The sequence below is a fragment of the Octopus sinensis genome, linkage group LG1, assembly GCF_006345805.1.
Source record: "Octopus sinensis linkage group LG1, ASM634580v1, whole genome shotgun sequence".
Lineage (NCBI taxonomy): Eukaryota > Metazoa > Mollusca > Cephalopoda > Octopoda > Octopodidae > Octopus > Octopus sinensis.
The window spans coordinates 121,462,000-121,479,499 of record NC_042997.1 but is presented as its reverse complement, the minus strand read 5'-3'; the positions used below and the strand labels follow the sequence as shown (position 1 = coordinate 121,479,499).

At 35.5% G+C, this 17,500-nt stretch overlaps 1 long non-coding RNA gene across 1 annotated transcript in view; it reads right to left on the bottom strand.

Annotated features, from left to right (window-relative positions):
• The window catches only part of LOC118766377, a 16,575-nt gene extending 12,461 nt beyond the window's left edge, over window positions 1-4,114 (bottom strand). Inside the window, exon 1 of the long non-coding RNA XR_005002313.1 lies at window positions 4,047-4,114. This is a non-coding gene — a long non-coding RNA (uncharacterized LOC118766377). The remainder of the gene's footprint in view (window positions 1-4,046) is intronic.
• Window positions 4,115-17,500: the final 13,386 nt, after the last annotated feature.

The following is a 17,500-nucleotide window of genomic DNA, read 5'->3' as shown; positions in this document are numbered from 1 at the left end:
ATGTGGCTGGTAAGCAAGCTACTTACCACACAGCCATTCCTGCGCCTATCTTTGAACTCAAGAACTTTATATGACTGAACACTAAAAAATTGACCCAATTACTAAAAAATAAAAATGGACACAACTACGTATAGACTCGATCGTTTTATTTGGCTTAACTGGAGAAAACATATCCCTACTCCAGAGCGTTCGACCTATCGACAGTTTTTATTTTCAATTTGGTCCATAGTAGAATCTGTCCTTAGTTAATTATCGTCTGGTTAGCACCTATTGTAAATACAATTTTTACCTATTAACTCTCACATTTATATGCTATTGTTACCAAGTACTGAAGTATAACACTACATAGTTTCCTAAATGAGATAAGCATGTGAAAATCATTAGAATTGAAAAGAAAACCTGTGAAAATGCGGGCAGCTATTCCTAGAAATGTAATGCGTTTCCAGTTATCAGTCTAGTGAAAACACATCAAGATGACGCAGCGTGATAACTCGTGTTGTCAATCAAAACGAAACACTGGCACTGTAGACCCTTTTGACTATAGTTTTTGATTAATTGGAACTCATTCAATGACACGTTGTTAGGGTGTCATGTCCAGCTACTTTTATAAAGCATCACTTTTACGATAGAACTCAGTGACTTAATTGCAGAATATTTGACAAGGATTCATTTACGTTAAATACATGTCACTATTTTCTCGAGTTCTCTGATAACAATATCACAGATCTTACTTCACACCCCAATTTTTAATTAAATGTTCTATATCTGAAAACATGTCTATCAATCAGTTTGTTCAGACAGGAGGTAAATTGGCGGAATCTTCAGATGCATGGAAAATTTAGCAGAGGCGGTAAAGCATCGTACATAATGTTTTGTGGTATAGTCTCCTGCTTCCTACACCATGTGTTCAAATCCCATCGAAGTTAACTTTATTTTAACCCTTGTGGGGCTTGATAAACAAAGTACTAGTTTTACACCTTATATTGGGTCATCCCATAAATATTGTGTTTTTTTTTCAATTGCATGAACTAAAAGTAGAAGGGTGACGGGATAAACTACCTGCATCAACATGCTATAAAAGCAGGTAGTAATTTTACCTTGTTCTTATTCTTATTGCAGGTTTTGAAGAATGCAGTTCGATTTTAACAGTTATATTTTCGAAGATATGATAGAAGTAACAAAAGAGCATGCGAGGAATATTAATGCAGTATATGGGGATCGGACAATAAGCGTAAGCCAGTGTCAACAGTGTTTTCAGAAATTCCGAGCCGGAAACTACTAGAAGACGAGCCTCGTCCTGGAATATCTTTAGAGCTCGACGTCGACGTCTTGCAAACACTGGTAGAATAAAATCTCCTGCAAACACTGGTGGAATAAAATCTCATCGTAACTGTTGGGGAAGGAGCAGAGAAGCCTGGATTTAGTCATTCAACCAGTCATTCAAGTCAGCGCTAGAAGAAAAACGACCGTCTTCGGTGTCAAGATGAAAGGTATTCTTTCATCAGGATAATGCTCGGCTACATACAGCGAGGATAACATTCCAAAGGCTGGAGCAGTTTGAATGGGAAACGATGACCCACACACCACATTCGCTGGACATTGCCCCATCTGATTATCATTTATTCCGCAGTCTCCAAAATCATTTGGAAGGAGAATATATGTATTCTGTAAATGACGTCGGAAGAGAACTGGAGGAGTAATTTTCGTCACAGGCATGTGAATTTTGGAAGAGGGGCCTTGCAAATCTTCCAAATAGATGGAAGAGCATTGTAGAAAAAAATGAAAAAGAACTTTATATTAATTTAGAGAAATAAAAGAAGTATAAAATAACCGCATTATTTATGGGATGACCAAATACTAGTCTACATTATTCAGATTTAATCCAGTTTAATGCCACATTCTGACACCTTAAGTGCTTTGGGAGGATTTAGGTTCAACATAATAAACGACTGTATCTAAATACTGCAATGCCTTTTCGCCAAATTCTGCCAAAAAGCAAAATGTTCTTTTCTTTTTCTTTTATTATTGGCACGAACCTTTGTTTTTGCATTGTTCTTCTTTTTTTCTGCAGCCGTTCTGGCTAATAATAAATATGAAAATAATAATAACAATTTTTATTATTATTTTATTTTTGATTTGCTAAAACAGCATTTATGGAGGGATATATATTGTCCGGAGAAGAGAGAGAGGGAGAGAGAGAGAGAGAGAAGAGAGAGAGAGAGAGAGAGAGAGAGAGAGAATTAATATAAAAATCGTGTGTTAGAAGAGTAAAAGACTACGGGAGGCAACTCTTGCTATGGGAGAGAACTTTAGCACAAGGGAAACAACTCAATCATCAACTTACTTTAGCTGAATGGCAAGTACCAAATGTATTTATATCAGTTTCCTTATAACCTATTAAATACTTCAACGTCTGGTTTGGGCTAGATGATTACTCAGTTTCTAGACTTGGTTAATTGAACCTTACCATGCTAAAAGATAAGTGGCTTAACATTTTTTTTAATGAATCCAGTTTGTGATTAACATACGTGCCTATAGATGTTACAGACCAATCTTCAACCTATTCACAACATAAGCGGTACATTTTCGATCTGCTCGCTTAAATCCAAAATGAAAAATAAGTTTTTTTTCTAAAATACCCACTCGTTTCTTTACTGGTTTCTTCCATCTGTGATGAGCATTGCTTTCCCATTCACCTCACATATCGCATGACAGACAAACAATGGATATGATTTTCACAAGAGAGATGCAAGAGAACTGCTATGAGTAGATCATAGACATCGTGTTGCGTTACATTGATTTAATCAAAGCGTTCTATACTGTGAATAGCACTTCACTGAAGAAAATACTGGGCAAACTTGGTTGTCTGGGTCTTCTTGGTATCGATAATTAAACAAGTGGAGGAGTGGCTGTGAGGTAAGTAGCTTGCTTACCAGACACATGGTTCCGGGTCCAATCCCACTGTCAGGCACTTTGGGCAAGTGTCTTATACTTGGGCCGACTAGGGCCATGTGAGTGAATTTGGAAGACGGAAGCTGAAAGCAGCCCATATCTCTGTATGTGTGTGTATGTGTGATGTGTGTGTGTGTGATGTGTGTGTGTGTGTGTGTGTGTGTGTGTATGTATGTGTGTGTTTATGTGTTTGTGTTTGTCCTCCTGACATCGCTTGAAAACCTATGCTGGGGTGTTTATGAAGAATATATGGTAAATGTTTTTATATTTCATTCCCTTCGAAACTTTATCCCTAATAGTGGTTTGGAATTTAACTGTCCTTTCTAGCGTGCAAGGAATCCTATGATGGATAACTCTTGTGTGTTTAAATGTACACCGTATTTATATGAATAATATATAGTCTATTGACTAAATTTTTTTTACACTCTAGGCCAATGGTAATGGAAATTTCAAATATTTCTGATTACCCTTTGATATTATTAATTATTGATAATTTTTCTAGATAATTTTCAAATCGAAAAGCCGGCATTATATTTCCTGCGCTTGCTCGGTAGATTTGAAAAATTAGAATGTATAAGCACGGGGCATATACTGGATTGCCTAGTGTATATATATTTAATCTAATGCGTACCTGCTGAAGAAGACGTCGCCTAGCAAATTATTTTATTTGCTAAAAAAGTCTGAAACCGTTTATCCAGGAGTTAGATGGTGAATGTTTTTATTTTTCATTCCCTTCGAAACTTTATCCCTAATAGCGGTTTGGAATTTAACTGTCCTTTCTAGCGTACAAGGAATCCTATGATGGATACCTCTTATATGTTTAAATGTACACTGTAGTTATATATATATAGATATATATAGATATCTATCTATCTATCTATCTATCTATCTATCTATCTATCTATCTATCTATCTATCTATCTATCTATCTATCTATCTATCTATCTATCTATCTATGTATCTATCTCTATCTATCTATCTATCTATCTATCTATCTATCTATCTATCTATCTATCTATCTATCTATCTATCTATCTATCTATCTATCTATCTATATATGTATATATACATTGGCAATGTAAGTACACCTGTACTGTTGGTGATTTCTTTTCTTTCTTTGAACTTTTTCCTTTCTCCGTTTCGACGAAGAGCTATACTCAAAACGTCAAGCTCTCTCTTTTCACCGATCGTCAAGCTAATAGATTTCTTGAGTACGTCCCCGTGTTCATTTATATTCGTTTTATTCATTTGGGCATTTTTTATCGCTTTATTTATTTGAATTGTTTTTTTTATATTCTAACTGAGTATATATATATATATATATGTGTGTGTGTGTGTGTGTGTGTGTGTGTGTGTGTGTGTGTGTGTGGTGTGTGTGTGTGTGGTGTGTGTGTGTGTGTGACATTTCTCTATTTGCTTCTTTCGTTGTTCGAAATAAGTTCGTTTTCCATGCTTTTGTTTTTTACGTTCTCGTTCTCATTTTGTTCGCGTTCTTTTGACGTCCTGTACTCATATATGCATATATATATATATGTGTAGGCATGTACATGTATGTGTGTATATATATGCATATATATATATATATATATATATATATATATATATAATATATATATATATATATATATGTATGTATACAAAATATATATAAAAATATAAAATGGGACAAGAACGCAAAACATTCAAATAGACGATACGAAAACGGACGGGCCATTCGAAGCCTCTAATCTTCAGTCAAGAACCGGATCATCCTCGCAATTTCGGCTGATATATATTTATATAATGTATATTATATATATATATATATATAATTAAAGAAATTGGAGTCAAGAAGAAGGAGAGTACATTTGGACATTTTATTATTCGCCACAATTGTTTCGAGTGCAGGTATTTGAGTATGCACCTCTCTTTACTCTTTACTCTTTTACTTGTTTCAGTCATTTGACTGCGGCCATGCTGGAGCACCGCCTTTAATCGAGCAAATCGACCCCGGGACTTATTCTTTTGTAAGCCCAGTACTTATTCTATCGGTCTCTTTTGCCGAACCGCTAAGTGACGGGGACATAAACACACCAGCATCGGTTGTCAAGCAATGATAGGGGGACAAACACAGACACACAAACACACACACGCATATATATATATATACATATATACGACGGGCTTCTTTGAGTTTCCGTCTACCAAATCCACTCATAGTAGAAAACACTTGCCCAAGGTGCCACGCAGTGTGACTGAACCCAGAACCATGTGGCTCGTAGGCAAGCTACTTACCACACAGCCACTCCTGCGCCCATTTGCAACTGTTTGCATATAAAGGGTAATAAAAATCAAATAGTGAGGGATTATCAATCCGGGCAAAATACTGCATAAGCTCTCTCTCATTTTATATATTTATATTTTGAAATTCGATTTAATACTAAATTGAATTTTCCCCTGTAAGTTTGGACTTATACTCCCTAATTATTTTAATTATTATTATTATAATTACAATTATTATATTGATAGCTTACGCTTATTGAGTGCATTTAAATCTCAATTTCGTATGTTATGGAACTTGCAGGTAAGATAGAACCGCTATTTTGGAATTCATCTTTGAAGGATATTCCAATACCCTCTAGAAAAGAATATATTTTGAAACTTATTAATGATATTAAGGATTTTGTATCTAGAGTTAAATGGAAAACCCACTATACTTTTTGAGATCTAGTTATATGTTTTATAAAAATATAATATTATTTGTTTTATATGTTTTGGTTTATGTCCATCACTGTTTGAGTTGCATAATAGTGGTTTTATCTCGAATTTACATTATATATATATATATATATATATATATGTATGTATGTATGTATGTATGTATGTATGTATGCATTTATGTATGTATGTGTAAGTGTGTGTGTTAGTGTGTCGGTGTGTGTCTAGATATGTGCCTATATCCGAGCTTGCGTATGTATGTTGCATTTGCTTATTAGCTTATTACATGTAGATGCTTCTAACAACACTATTCTTGCAGAAATTCAAAAGCCAGTCGCACCTTAGTTACACACACACATACACACAGTACACACACACGTGCGCACACAAACATATACACGCACACCCAAACATACACACAGATGCAACTGAACTGATTATGATTTTTAAAGAGCTATTTCCATCTCTAAACATCTATTTCCTAACTTCGACGTTCTCTATTCACCACAGGTATCGTTTTATAGTCTCTTTCTATGCTCATTTCGTGGACTTATATGTTGACGATCCTTCTTTGAAGCAACAAAGGAATGGCTGTCCTATGGCCATTGAAAATATTTCTTTTTTATGTATTTGCCTGAAAGACGAAAGAATAACAATAGTTATAGCTGAAATATATCTCATATCTTTTTTATTTTATTACTTAATCGCTGTCCTTTTATTTTCGCTTATGAAATAAATGGTCTTTTCTGATTCTGCAGAAGTTATACAAAGTTTCAGAACTTTATGTAAGTCATCAAACCAGACTGTTGTGTAACAATCCTATCAAACTATTGATATGTGCGAAAATAAAATATATATATATGAAAAACGAATTTGTTATTTCGAAATAGTTACTGTTCTTCGTTACAGAATAGTACAAGAATGTTTGAGTTGTATTTCTGAAAATTCTCCATCTTCTTGGTGCTCAACTTATAGACTGCATTTCGTTTTAATATTTGTTTTCCAAAACTCTTCATGTGTACACGTGTGTTGAAACATATTTTGTGTTTCTCGGGAGAGTCATTATGCCAATAGTAATCACACGCACTGGTTCTATTCTCATTCTATTGTTATTATTGTTAGATTAATCACTTGGTCAATCAATCGTTCAGCTAAGTTTGTCAAAATCCTTTCGTCGCTATTCATGGTCTCATCAATGATATGCCCACTCTACTCCGCGTCTCTAGACTTATATTAAACAAATGAGAATGTAAAATTAACTCCTATACATACATAAATACATACATATATTCATACCTGCATACATACATACATACATACATGCATACATACATACACGCACAAACATACAAACATAGATTCGTACAGACATACTATTCATACATGCATACATAATACAAACATACATGCATACATATATACATGCATAGAAAATAGATAGATAGATTGACTGATAGCTAGATAGCTAACTGGATAAATATATACCTACATACTCAAGCACAGAGAAACATACATACACACACATACATGCATACATGGATGAATACATACATACATCATACATAATACGTACATGGATGTATGCTTGCATGTGTACATACATTGATACATGTGTTCATGTATGCATATATACAAACATTCATCCATACGTACATGCATATATACATAAATATATGCATACATATATAAATACATACATTCAGACAGACATACAGATATTAAATGTACATACATATATACAAACATAGATAGATAGATACATACATACATACATACAGACAGACAGACATACATACAGAGAGACATACATACATACATACAGACAGACAGACAGATAGACATACAGACATTATATGTACATGCATACATGCATACACATGTACTTGCATACATGCACCGGAAGTGTACTGAAACGATATATCTGGAGAGTATGTAACGTTTACGGATTCATAACTCACATACGAAACTACAAATATATTGAGAAATATATCAAGGACAACATTGACAGACTACTTCAAGAAGCCGGTGCTGCTTAATAAGGAGAGAGATAAACATTCGGAGCGAACTGGGCTGTTAACTTCAAAATCAAAATTCTGTTTCTCGGAAGAACTCTCTCACAAATTATCGTACTTACGAAGTCCAACGCAATCAAAAGATTCACAAAACATCATAAACATTTAAAAGTAATCTGGGAAAGCAGTTTGGGGGTTTCAAAACTGAAAACTTAAGTTCCAAACAATATGAGTTGAAAGAAAAATTAACAGCTATAGTTGAGAAATTAAAATATCTATAGGTATAATCGGAAGAAAAATCTGAGTCGATGGTTTGTTAGAGACTTCAGAGAAGTCTATCGTAGCTTCAAGAAATACAACAAAATTCCATCAACAGAACAAGTTGAAAGCTATTGGAGATCGATATAGGAAAGGAATGAGATGACAAATTAAACGAGAAAAAAACACCAAATGGATAGACAAATTAGAACAGGGGTACTGCAAGCATGTTGAACAAATTCTTTACTGGTGCAGAACCAGAAACAGCCCTGAAAAAAAAAGGATATTTTATAGCTATTCCAATTTAGAGTATCATAAAAGCATGAAACTTTAAGTAGGGCTTTTGGTATAGATAATTAAGTAGAGGAGAGGCTTAAAATAAGAACTGACGGATAACTCTCCTCAAGAAGCAACGGTCAATTCTACCGATCACAAGAAAATGAATAACTGGACCAGTTTATTGAGAAGGCAGATTATGGGTAGGTGGCACGAAAGATGCCAACAGTAGGAGGGATAATTCATTATATATCAAAAGGTTAGCATTGAGTACAGACAAATTTATGACATCCCACTTTGAAGGCTACCCCCATACAATTCCAGGGCAAGTGATCTCTACGTGCAGCATACAAGATAAAAAAAATGTTGACGGACAACAAATTCATGCTGTACAAAATTTCATAATTCAACCTTATTCAATTTTCCTATTATAATATTATTATTTTGTTATTCATAATATAATATATCTATCACGCTGTTTCTGTACTTCATAAATTAGGTGACTTTGCCTTTCATCATTTCGGGGTCGATAAATTAAGTACCAGTTACACACTGGGTGTCGATGTAATCAACTTAATCCATTTTTCTGTCCTTGTGTCCCCTCTATGTTTAGTCCCTTGTGGGCAATAAAGAAATAAGAAACGTTAGCGCACCGGAGGAAATGCTTAGCGGTATTTCGTCTGCCGCTACGTTCTGAGTTCAAATTCCGCCGAGGTCGACTTTGCCTTTCACCCTTTCGGGGTCAATTAAATAACTACCAGTTACGCACTGGGGTCGATATAATCGACTTAATCCGTTTGTCTGTCTTTGTGGGTAGTAAAGTATTTCGTCTGTCTTTACGTTTTGAGTTCAAATTCCGCCAAGATCGAATTTGCTTTTCATCCTTTCTAGGTTGATAAATTAAGTACCAGTTGCGTACTGTGGTCGATGTAATCGAGTGGCTCCCTCCCCCAAAATTTCGTACCTTTTGCCTAGGTTAGAAATGAATATTTGCAGGGATGAACAAGACATTTTCGTTCACAGCATAGGTACCTCCTAGGTTGCCGGTCAAAAGTAACATTAGATCTCAAAATAAAATAAGTGAAATAGAAGACACACTAACTTTTTTTAAATTTTGTAAATAGTTTCGAACGTCTAGCCTTGCTTTTCCGCCGAACTATACAAAATTTTTTCTATGACTTTTGCAAACCGAATCTAATTTTTAAATTTTAATTTCTAAATTTTTAAACTTACATTTTACACGTATGTCCAGAAAGAAATATATTATCATTGTATGTGAGAAGGCCTTGTAAAATTTAACCTATTATTCCTTATTTTACTACCCAACATTATTAGTATTCAATAATTTCATAATTCAACCTTATTCAATTTTCCTATTATAATATTATTATTTTGTTATTCATAATATAATATATCTACCACGCTGTTTCTGTACTTCATAAATTAGGTGAAATTTTCCGCTCAAAATGCCACATCTCACTGTATGATGCCACCTAAAAAACGTGTTAAATTATTTTATTCAGTTATTGGTTTCGTTTACGGACGACAGACTCAAATTTCCCACACTATATTTTCCCTTGCTTGAATGCATTTAACTCATTAAACGGTATCATTCTATGACGGTATGATTATATGTATATATATAAAAATATATATATATATATATATATATATAATCTCTGTGTGTGTTATGTTATACGTAATGTATATATCTATGTACGTGCGTGTATTTGTATGTATGTATATGCAACGCATGCAAGATAGCTACAGACAAAATAATTAAAGTCCCTAATCCTAATGACCTCAAATTGAGACCCATAATAGCAGGTCCCGCATGCGAAACCCACCGCCTCAATAACTTTTTAGACACCCTGTTAAAACCACTCCTCAACATGTCAAAAGCTATATAAGGGACGACTTAGATATGCTTAATCACCTACCGAATACTATAAACAAAAACACCATACTGGTATCCTTCGATGTAGTCAACCTCTACTCCAATATCCCCCACAACCTAGGACTAGAGGCAATCCAATTCTGGCTAGAGAATCACGCCAACGAACTACCACACCGCATCAAAAAAGATTGTGTGATAGAAGGGGTTAAATTCATCCTGGAAAATAACTTCTTCGCCTTCAATGACAACTTCTACCGACAAAAATCGGGGACTGCGATGGGTACACGAATGGCCCCCTCCTTTGCCAACCTAGTCATAGGATACCTAGAGATCACTCTGTATCGTAAGGTTCTAGAAAGATATGGCAGCCCTTTCTCCATCTACATAGAAAACAACTGGAAGAGATATCTAGATGACTGTTTGGCATAAAAATATAGAAAAACTCATAGAATTCCAGAAAATTTTAAACGGACTGGACGTAAACATCCAATTCACGATGGAATATAGCCAACAACAACTCCCCTTCCTCGATATCCTCATTAAGAAAGCTAATAATATAATAGAAACAGACATATACTATAAGCCTACAGACTCTAAGCAATATCTTCCATTCAATTCATGCCACCCCAGACACACCAGGATGAATATCCCCTTCAATCTAGCAAAAAGGATATGCACTATAGTCTCTAACGCAAACACCAGAGACACACGGCTACAAGAACTAAAAGATACCCTAATCACCAGAACTATCCACCTTCACTTATTGACAAGTGCATTCAACGTGCCCTTCAACTTAACATCAAGGAACTGAGACATCCCAAATCAAAGAAAAACTTACAACCAAAAGCCTTACCATACATCTCCACACACAACCCTCTCAATAACGAAGCCTTCGACACCATCCTCCACAACATACCCCTCCTAAAAAAAGACCACAGAATGAACACAATCCTCCAAACACACACGATCATAAAAAGCAAAAGACAGCCTAGATCCATGAAAAGTCTCCTTACACAAGCCCGAATTCACTCTTCAACACAGAAGCCGACAGTAAAAAAATGGAAGACCCAATTGCGGGATATGCGACTATCTAATCGAGGGCTCTGAGTTCTCCTTCAAACAGGGACAACGGTTTACAGTGAAAAGCAACTTCACATGTGCTTCGGAGAACCTAATATACTCACTAACCTGCTCCGGGTGTCAAGAGCAGTACATAGGCCAAACAAAAAATGGTTTGCGTAAACGAATGGCCCTGCACAGATCCCAGATAAAAATTCCCCAAAACAGAAAAATAGCTTTTAGCCAACACATAGATACTTGCGCCAACAAAAAAAACACCAAACTTCAGAATTTTCCCCCTCTACCAATTTAGGGACGATACAACCTCGAGACAAAGAATAAGTAAAGAAAATCTCTTTATTACAAAATACAAGCCACTTCTTAACGGGTCTACGACAAACAATTAATATACCTCAACTTTAGAATAAAAGAAAAAAATATATATACACACACAAATACTACACTCCATAGAATCCATTACTAATCAGCCCCTTCATAGCTATATTTACACCCATTCATATTCTCCCTTCTCTGTTTTTTTCTTCTTCTTCTTCTTCATCATCATCGTTATCATCATCATCGGCGTCATCATCATCGCCACCATCATCACCACCATCTTCTCCTTCTCCTCCTTCTTCTTCTTCATCATCATCGTTATCATCATCATCGTCGTCATAATCATCACCACCATCACCATCATCTTCTCCTTCTCCTTCTCCTTCTTCTTCTTCTTCTCTTCTTCTTCATCATCATCGTTATCTCATCATCGGCGTCATCATCATCGCCACCATCATCACCACCATCTTCTCCTTCTCCTCCTTCTTCTTCTTCATCATCATCGTTATCATCATCATCGTCGTCATAATCATCACCACCATCACCATCATCTTCTCCTTCTCTCTTCTCCTTCTTCTTTTCTTCTTCTTCTTCTTTTTCTCCACCCCCTACCCCTTAAGTTTGTCACTAATGTTTTTTAGTATAACACCTACGCTAATTCTATAAACAAGCCTGTCAATATAAATATTCTCCTGAATTGAACTGAGACTGCCAGCCGCCACTGACCATTCAAAATACGACCATCAGGCACTCCCAGATTCTCCCACCCCCCTTTCCTCACCAGCCTTCCCTCTACTACCCTACCAAGAACTCACAACTACCTCGAACACACAAGTGCAAACAAGGGAGTCAGAGAAAGGCAGAATGCCACTTAAATCTGAACACTACTATAGAAATATTCTTTTAAGAAAACTTTTCTTCTAATTTTTCTAAATTTAATTATTTAATCGTCACAGTTGAAAAGGTCTCAAAATGACCGAAACCGGTACTGAAATGTTCACTATAAAATTATTTTAGCATTTTCTATTTTTTACTTGGTTTTTCATATATATATATATTAATATATATATATATATATATATATATATATATATATATATATGTGTGTGTGTGGGTGGGTGTGTGTGTGTGTACACAAAATTAATATAAACAACAGGTTGTAATGTTTCATCAAAAAAGAGAATTATAATTGTCACTAGATGTGACTAGGGTGTTAAAAACACCTACATTGCTAGAAATAAGGGCTAAAATGCTCTAATGTTGTAGTTAACACCCATGAATGAAAGCATATACATTAACAGGGACCATAAGTATCCGAAAAATGCTGACCGGGAATTCTTAAGACTGACGTCATTTCGGCAATTTCCGTTGCCATCATCAGTTAAGCCATCTTGGTGTTCGGCTTTTTCTGGACCTGTTTATCTGTTAGTGTATATCTTATCGTCATCCAAATGATAGGATGATTTAGTGATTCACTAATGTGTATACACAAGATTAAGATAAACATCAGGTTAAAATATTTCATCAAAAAGGAGAATTATAAATTGTCACTAACTATGACTGGAACGTTAAAATACATCTAAATTGCTACATAATTCAAATGCTTCAAAAAGTGGTAGTCGGTGGGAGATTTGGAGGATATGGTAAAGTCATATAGTAAAGTCATGTATCCCAAGTCTGTGAAGTCCTACTGAGTAATCCTGGAAACGTGCGGTCAAGCGTTGTCGTGGAGCAGAATCGGACCACGTCGAATAACAAGTGCAGGTCTCATTTTGCTCAAGTGAACATGCATTTCTTCCAGTTGCTTGCAGTAAACTTCTGATGTAATGCTCTGGTTAGGTTCCAGGAGGTGTAATGGACGACACCAAGATCAGACCAGCATATAGTCACCATAATCTTCAGCTGATGCAACTTGGATTTCGGGAAATGTTTGGGTACTTCATCACAATCAAACCATTCTCTCTTTCTCCATCCCTCAATATCAAAGATCAATTTTATACAGATCCATTGAAACAGCGTTCTTAAACATCCAGTCTCCCATTGTCATATTCTTCCCTACTTTTATCTACTTGCTTCTACCATTAATGCAGGTTTTGATACATCCAAAAGCATGCGAGGTAAAGTTTGTGTTTGTGTCCTCTTCGTTGTTTAGTAATAATTACAGAGAGAGATAGAATGTTGTAAGAGAACCTAATTGGAGCTAGTGAGAGTGAGAGAGTGTGGGACATTGTCTTTCTTTTTCTCTCTGGCCATTTTGTCTGTCTGCCTCCATGATTCTAACGGTCAGTTCACTAACTGATGTTAGCTCTCTCTCAACTCACGAGTTTGTCACCAAGGTGACTAACTGTTGAGTCGTCACGACTGTGACTAACTGATTTTTGCTTGGGATGTGCTGGCTTATATAACTATCCAGAAGGATAGATATATCATTGAGAACAATAGATTTAGTTGGTGGTCTTGTTATCTCTATTCTAGCTTTTGGTGAAGTTGAAGAGGTTAGAAAGGGTCAAGTGGTGAAGACATTATTTCAGCCTAGCTAAAGGAATCCGGAAAATGTAAAACTGCAGTTACAGAAAAACCATTGTTCCACTATGGGAACAGTTCCGTTGCAGCGTTAATTTAAATTTGGCTATGGTGGATCGAATCCACTTCATGCATGCAAAATTAACTACATCTCTTTCCCTTTCCTTTCATTTTCTTCTATATTGTCCTTTTCTTACGCTTGCGTATCTATACGTATGTATATGCAAATCTGAAGCATGTATACGCGTATGCACATAAATATATATATTTATACGCGTTTGTATATGTGTATGTATGCGTAGACGTTTCTATGTGTTATGATTGTGTGTATTTTACATATGGCAATGTATGTATGTAATTACATACGTCTGTATATGTTTGTATCTGTATATATTTAATTGTACACAGTACATTCGTTATTGAATATCACTTATTGTTATCTTTTTTAACACCCGTCTTGCAATCCCTTTTCACAATTAATGAATTATTATCAATTAATCAATCAATTAATTAATTAATTAATCAAATATTTTCTGGACTTTTCTCCCGTTCTAAGCACATTAGTTTTTCTTATAATATTTATTTGCTTTTCTTATAATATTTACATTTGTACCTTACCGGTAATTTGTCATGCCTCACCCCAACACCTAGCTCGCACTGAATATTACACCGTTATGGCTTGAAAATCCACAACCTAATCAAATTTAAATGCTTATTCGTGTATTTGAACTATATTGTATCACACTATATTACATGTAATATCACAATTTTAATTCAGTTTTTATCACAACTCTCCGACTAATAAGAACATGAAACTCTGAGTAGCAGTCTTGTGATAATTTTGCAGCTTGAATAAATGTATATATATATAGTTAATCGAAACATGAACAAAGAGAAAACACAACAACGCAAGGACGTGGAATAAGTATAGTGTTATTGAAAGAAAGAAGGAGCATTTAACGTTTCGAGCGGAGCTTTTCGTCAGAAATATAGAAAGAAGAAAAAGTCCAAAGAAAGGAAGACGGAGAAAAATCGCCAACGATACACACAAAGACACACACACACACACACACACACACACACACACACACACACACACACACACACACATACACACACACACATATATATAGTGAGAGAGGCGCAGGAGTGGCTGTGTGGTAAGTAGCTTGCTCACCAACCACATGTTTCCGAGTTCAGTCCCACTGCGTGGCACTTTGGGTAAGTGTCTTCTACTATACCCTATGGCCGACCAAAGCCTTGCGAGTGGATTTGGTTGACGGAAACTGAAAGAAGCCCATCGTATATATGTATTTATATAAATATGTATGTGTGTGTATAAGTTTGTATGTCTTGACAACCGATGCTAGTGTGTTTACGTCCTCGTATATGGATACCAACCTTCCATAAATGAAGAGCTTTCTTTAATCATTTCACCACTGGAGAAGATTGGAAAGAATCTTTTTTGCAATATGGGCACATTTATCTAAGTTTATGTTTCCCACACACTCCACCATCTCTGATCCACCACTTCTCCAAATTACTATAGCTGTCATGTTTCATTGCTGGCTGTTATGTTTTCACGTCAAATACTTGATTACAGAATCTCCAACCCCACACTTGACCACTGTCAGAAAATACAGCAAATCTGGGTTCAAAAGAGAATATGACGGTGTCCCAAAATGCTAGTGGCCTCTCCACTATCTCACTCCACTCTCTTCTCCGCTTGATGTTGGCTGATCAAAGAAGTGGCTTCCTTCTTGCTGCTCTGCCATAGTAACCAAGTTTGTGGAGATACCTGACAGCCATTCTAGGACTGACACTAACTTGTTCTGCTATGTCAGAGGTCTTTCAACGAAGATTATCATGCACAATTGACTTAGCAAAATAAAGGGTCCTGTTAGAGGGTCCTGCTCGACTTGGGTAATGTCATGTTGAATCCTCCTCTCTTGTGAATTAACTGTAGAAAGCAAGATCCAAAGGTTTTCTGCGATTTTACGCTAAGTCAATCTTCAGAATGACCCACAATACGACCTCTTTAAAATTCGAACAGTTCCAAGGCTTATTTTGCACGTGACGTGACAGTCACATATAGAACATGAAACATAAAAAATGCCAATGAATAAAACATAAAACTTTTCGAGTTAAAACAGACATAAAACGATGTTTTATGGGGTGTTTATTTACATCTGTCAGATACGTATATACATATAAAACCTCTCTTCAAACTGGAAGTTGAAAACCGCTACGTTCGGTTAACTTTTAAACAACAGAATAATATATTGTCTGAGCCTTATACGTGTGTGTGTGTGTGTGTGTATTTTGATATATATATATATATTATATATATATATATATATATATATGTAGAGAGAGAGAGAGAGAGAGAAAGAGAGAGAGGTGATAGATAGATAGATAGATACATACATACATACATACATACATACAAACATATATATATATATATAGATATATATATATATGTATGTATAAGTGCGTGTGTGTTTATGTATGTATGTATGTATGTCTTTCTGTCTATTTATCTATCTATCTATCTATCTATTTATCTGCATACCCATGTACGTATGCATAAAGGGTGTGTTATATAATACTTTTTATTGCGCTGAACATAAATAAATAACTAAATAACGTTTGCATGCGAAAGAGACGGTGAACATATATGTTTATAGCAGTGTATCTTGATGAAACGCAATGAAAACCTTCCACCTTTTCACGCATTGATTATAGTATTTGTCTTCTATCTCAATGAGGAATAATGCAAAAAAAAAAACAAAACAAAAAAAAACCCAAACAAAAAAGAAAATGAGGAAAATAAAACAAATAATATATAAAATCTCCTTGTATGAGAGGTTTTGATCAAACTGCTATCCTTAGTGAATATACTACCCAGAATGTTAACATAGGTAATAATATATGGTAGTCTCTTTACGGTGCACTTAATTCAATGTGCAGCATGCTTTGCGTTGCCAAACGTCATTAAATGGGAGATAACCTGTTATAGATGTATATAAGTGGTTACTTTGCCTTCGAGGGAGAAAACTTACTAAAGTTTTATGCGTTCTATATCTCGATGGTGAACCAATAATTTCATGACTAACGATCACGACAACCTGCTAAAAGATTTGGGATATCTTTTTTTACTTGTTTCAGTCAATGACTGCAGCCATGCTGTGGCACCACCTTAAAGAAAGTTCAGTCGAATGAATCGACCCTATTATTTTTCTTTTAAAGCCTGCTACTTATTTTGTCGGTCTCTTTGGCTGAACAGCTAAGTTACGGGGACGTAAACACACCAACACTGGTTGAGAAGCAGTTGTGGGGCGGACACTGACGCACACACACACACACATACATACACAAAGCGGATTTGGGAGATGGAAGCTGAAGGAAGCCAGTCGTGTCTTTGTGTATGTGTGTGTATGTGTGTCAGTGTCCCTCCTCAACCAGTGTTGGTGTATTTACGTCCCCG